The sequence below is a fragment of the Rhea americana genome, unplaced genomic scaffold (genome assembly GCF_003343005.1).
Source record: "Rhea americana isolate MKP2758 unplaced genomic scaffold, rheAme1 scaffold_37, whole genome shotgun sequence".
NCBI lineage: Eukaryota > Metazoa > Chordata > Aves > Rheiformes > Rheidae > Rhea > Rhea americana.
The window spans coordinates 1976990-1982798 of record NW_028186501.1 but is presented as its reverse complement, the minus strand read 5'-3'; positions in this window follow the sequence as shown (position 1 = coordinate 1982798).

Here is a 5809-nt window from a genome sequence, read left to right as displayed (position 1 = left end):
GATTATCCATCAAAAATTGGTTCCTAACCTCAATTTATCCAGGCTGTGCTAGATATGGGCTGCTAATCTCACTGCACAATGTGCAAGACACGTGCTGGATTTCACCCACTCCAGAGGAGCATGTGGAATTTGATCCTGTTGGAGTCCAACCAACCTCCTTCCAGAAAYGGTCATTAAAAGAGGCAGTTTCCCTGAGGTGGTTTCACAGCAGTCCTAGGAAAACCTACAGGCCTTTTGTATACATCTTGGAGGAGATCCACAATCCGCTCCATGGTTAAACACACAGACGATGAAGGTTACCCATCAAATCCACGAAAAATCCAAGGAGAGATACCCAATATCCCGGTTTCTATGTATTCTTCATAAACAGAAAGCACAATCCCTAAATGAGGACTGAAGTATTTAAAGACATTCATTCAGCCACAAAATTAAAACAAAATTCACTTAAAAACTCTATGAGATGCACTCATATTACCTTTTATCTTCTCACTTACCTGCTATTTGTGATCTTATCAAAGGTCTCTAGCTGCCACCRCAGTATAAGTTTAAACATTTAAACATATGCTTAAATATCATTATGCTATGTACTTTAGGGAGATGATTGACTTACTTTAATTGAGAGCTTTTTTCCTTGGCAGTAAGGAGCAGAATACAACATAAGGCTCAGAGAAGATGATTCTCAGGCTGCTATTGGTTTCTCTGAGCCTCAGGTCAGATGGAAAGATTCAAGGCATTAAAGAAATCCTGAGACATTGCGACAGATCAAGAGACACCGTTGCTGTCTCTTGGCTCTGTGATTTAGCTGCGCTGCTGAGACCTTGCACAGCTGGAGTCTTCTCTCTCTCGTTGTCCATTAACACTGCCACCTGTGTGCAGCAGGTCGCTGGGACAAGGGAGCACTGTGTAAAGGCTCAGAGTTATTTTTAAATATCTTGTTATTCCAAAGAGCACACTATTTCTAATACCAATTCAAGAGCAAACCTGCAGATTTCAAAAGCTTCAGATCCATAAAAAACAGTTTAAGAGAAAAGAATTGGATCAGGTGACTCCTTCAGCTGCTAAGACAGCTGTTGTTATGGAAATTGTTCCTAAAGGCTCAGGAATTAAATGTGTGTTACAGTGAAGTCAGCTGGATGCTCCTGCAAAAAAATTTAAATGCCTGTGGAATATTTGTACCTRCTACATCCACAGTATATTTAGAGATGGACTGTAAATTTTCTGCACACACAGTAAGGAGCCCAGGGAGAGAATATAATGGGCTGCAGTGACACATTTTTGTGCCTGGAACCTCTTTGTCCTTGGGAAAGGCAAATGCCCTTCATTGTGCGAATGGTGGCCTCGCAGCAGCACAGTTTTGATGGTGGGGAGATCACTAGAGGCTGTTTTCTTCTTCAGCTTGTGACCCAAGGTACAGACAGTGCATATAGAGAGAAATAAGTGCTATCACAGGCCCTTCTGCTCCACATGCACCACCCCGAGCAAGTGACAATCCTACCTGCCACGTGAATACTGTAGCAAAACCAAGGCTTTCTGTAAATGGCTGCATCTTTCAGGGCTGAGTAAAATCCTCGACCTTCAAATCGAGGTGGTGCAGATAAACAGATYTCCTTCGCATCTTTCGACATAGATCACAGAAGGCAGCTTTCTGATAACTACTCTTTTGCATTCATTTCTTGCAATATATCTTAACGGGGATTTTCAGAAATCAAATGATTTCACTGTTATTCTTTTAGTAGTAGTATCACCAAGCACCTTATTACCCTTATTATTAGTTATATTCATAACATTTGGGACTTATAAGGCTTTTTTGAAGAAGTGCCAGCTCTCTAAATTGAAAGTAAATTCAGTGGGAAATGTAGATCCTATACCCCTATGCACAAGGAGTTGTCCCAGGCAAAGTAAATAAGATAGCTAGAAATAGCCCCCCAAATTTCCCTGCCTCCTTATGTTAACGGGTGGTATTACCTTGCTGTAACTCATGCTAGGTTTGCATTACCCTGTAAGCAGTCCCATCGAGTTCACTGGCACCATCTGAAAAGCAGGGGTTGTTGGGGATGAAGGCTAGAACCAAACCTTGCAACCCCCTTGCAAAATGAGCAGCACATTTAGCACATACCAACACCAAGTTACACCAAAAACTGCACCTGAATGGCTGCCATGGAGTACCATCCTCTGAACGGGTTACCGGGGCCCTTGAGTTTCAGCTGAGCCTTGCTCATTCATCAGATAACACCTTTCTTCTGCAAATATTCCCTCCCCTCCCCACCCCACATGCACACACGCACGCACGCCCCCTTCCCAGGGTTTGCTCAGTTGTTTATCTATGGAAGGTTGCAGCATTTCTCCCTGGAACAAAGGCAGAGCTATTTTCTTTCACAATGTGTGCTCTGTGCTTYACATGAAAATATCAACAAGGAAACTGGAAAATCATGGCCCATGTCATTCTGTTTGTTCTGGGAATCCCAATTTCATTTCAGAGAAAAACAGTCTTTCCTTGAAGTAGAAATCCCAGCTACAGTCACTACCATCCAGGCCTCACCTTTCTGCAAAGCAGCAGCCTTCAGCCCCCTGGGACCTTCCCCCTGCATTCCCCCATCCTTCCAGCACGGCACCCCACCTTCCTTATGGCTCTGAGGAAATCCTGGGGGAAGGAGCAGCACCTGGAATATCAKCTCCTTTGGTTTTAAAGTGTCATCAGAAACTTCTTTGCTATGGCTGGACACATGGCTTGGTCTCCCACTTTATTTCCTGTTTGCGTTTTGTATGAATAGTCACAGGCACGTAACCTTATCTTCCTCCCCCAAGGGGATGGCAACGTGCCCCAGGCTCTCAGCCTTCCTCCCCCGAGGGGATGGCAACGTGCCCCAGGCTCTCAGCGTGCAATTTGCTATGTTGCAATGCGGATAGCTCCAAAGGTTGCAGAATTTCTACGTGTGGTAAAGATAACACTTCTCAGTCATATAGTTTAAAACAGAGGCCAATTCTCTAGGGCTTCTGAAATAAAACTAGCAAACTGCAGTATTTGTATTAAAAAAAAAGTAGTAGTAAATTAATCTAATCATGGGTTTCTATATATTGTTTTTGTCCCAACCCATAAATTAGAAATATCAAGACATAACTGTTATCTTGAAAGCTCCTAAGAAGCAGCCCACAGTAGTCTGTAAATAGCTCCCCCCAAACTACTTGCTTTTTAGGTTTTTCATAAAACAGAAAAAAAGAGGTAAAGCTTCTCATAATTTTTAAGGCTGGAAAATTTAGATTGCTGATGAGTGTAACTCCTACAGTGCTCCAGGCTTATTTATTATCTATATTAATAAAACTCACTTGAGCAGCCTAAGTTCTGCTGTGCGATCTGATCAGAGTGAGGCCAGCTGCCAGTAAACCGGGAGGAGCTCAGCTGGGATCCTTTGCCCTTGCACTCGGCGCTGCGCTGCCTCCAAAAGCGATCTCCTGGGCCGGAAAGGTGGGCAACCCTAGGACACCAAGAGACAAAGGGTAAGGGCTGGCAGACGGGACACACGTTTTGCTCTTGGCTAGAGCCAGGGTAGGACTAAGCCGGTAGGCAGTAACCAAGCAGCAGCAAAGGGCAGCACGGCTGCACAGCGGGGGTTACCCAGCACGAACACGAGCGCACCTGGTGCGAGYGCTTGGATGCAAGGCTGGAAAATTACCTGCTCAAAGAGCTGGTTGCGTCAGGGCAGTTAAACCAGAGCAACCAGTTCACACTCGCACATAGCACGCGGTGCACTCGTACGCATCCTCTTTCCTCTGCTGGGACCTCCTCGGGACGAGCCCTTCCGCTTTGTCCCCATGAGCAACGCCAGGACCTGCTGCGGGGAGCAGCCTTGGCGGTACCTCTCCTCCGGGCCTCCAGCTCGACACAAGCCCCTGGAGAAGGGCTCGGACCTCGGAGGCAGGTCTTGTCCCCACGGAGGGGGGCCGCCCTCTCCAGTGCCTCCCAGGGGTCTGGTGCGTGGAGGTCCCTCAGCAAGAGACCTGCCACATGGGGATAAAATGGGGAGGGGGCATCTGACAGCCCCCTCGTGAGCCTCAGCAGGCACAGGGGTTCGGGAGCCTGACGCCTTCTTCAGGGCTGCCCTGGCAGGGATGGAGMGCAGCACCTCGCCACGAGCACCCACAGCAGCACTGCTGGAGCCGCACAGTCCTCGCGCTGAGCTGAGCCCGAGGACGTGCCCTGCTGGACGTGAACCCATTCAAACAACAGGACCAACTTCTCCCTTAACACTCATAAAACGAGAAAATGTTATTTTAAAAACAATTTTTTTCCCTCCTCCTGCTCATTTGCAGATAGGAACTACAGTCCTAGGGTATAGTGGAACATTTGCAATGCAGAAATTACGGACTGCTGAGTCTTTCTTATGCCTACAACAGATTCTAGCAAGGAAAAGAAATCAACATTGAAAGAAAGCATAGCAATTAATTTTTGGATGCTGGCTCATTATTAGCACTCTACAGTAGGCAAGGCAGAAGYGTGGAGATGCTATAAGCTGGGAAGCGTTGCTAATACAGGGAAGCACTACACAGAAGTGGCTGCCTCAGTGGAGGCTGAGGTTGCTGCCTGTACAGTGTAAAGAGGCAGTAATGAGAGGTGTGCAGTTCACACAGAAACACGGAACTGCTACAGGCAGCACGAAGAAAACGCATCATTCAGTGAGAGAACATTAGAGCAGCAAAGTGATTTTGAGGAACTGGCTCAGTGCCAGCTTGCTATCAAGAGATAAAATAGCTTTTCAGAGGAGATTTGAACAAAGATGGAGAGAGAAGGGGAACGACTGCCAACGAATACTTGGAGCAACCTGTGGGTAGAGGCTCTTCCGTCACCAGCACTAGGTGAGGAGAGGCAGAAAGCAGGTCCGTGCCACGGAGAAGGGGGAGAGGTGCGCTGCCTGGGGATCRCGGCAACCTGAACTGCTTTCAAAATGGAGACTTTGGCACAGGCTGATACTCCATTTTATTTGAGCTGTAAGATAGTGAAAGCAAAGCAAGTCCATTTTCTCGTGCATCCCCGCACAGACAGCTACTTTTATCTGTCTTCATACTACACCAATTCTTTGCTCTCTGTCCAGTATCTTGCTGTTTTCCTAGACAAACTGTTCAGTCATTCAAGAATCATTTTTGTGATCTCAGTTGCAACACTAAGCTGAAGAGAAAACAAGTTTGCAGGGCAGAACATCATCTTTCCGGGAGATCTTCAGACCTAGCCTATACCCCAGGGAAAGACACTTGTCTGAGATTTTTTTTTTCTATACAATTGGGGAGAATAATAATGTAGAAAGAAATGCTTAAGTAGAAAAAATTGATACGGCAGCACAGTTATAAAGCTCATATTTATAAAATACTATTAGATATACATGCAGGTAGGTATGTTGTAGAGAATTCATTATGTATGTAGATACATATATAAACAAACATGTACATTGTAGATAATTATAGATAGCAAGTATTAATATATATATATGTTAGTGCACATATAAAATTTCAAACGTATTTCAAAACGTTGAGCCATCCATGTATCTTTTGACTTCTTTTCAGATAAGAAACTTTGTAACGCGGAAGAATCACGACTGATACAACGCTCCCACAGAGTAACAGAAACCTCTTGGAAAACGGAGCCCTGACTTTGCAAACTGATTTGTACCTAAAACTGTATCAGTTACTCGATGCAGAAACAAAAAGAATTATTTTAGGAAGCCGCATCAGGAACAGGTGAAGGGAGCGTCTGCCCGTGCGCGAGGTGTTTCCCGCAGCTGGTGCCGGCGGGCGCCGCGCCGCCCCTCTCCTCGACAGC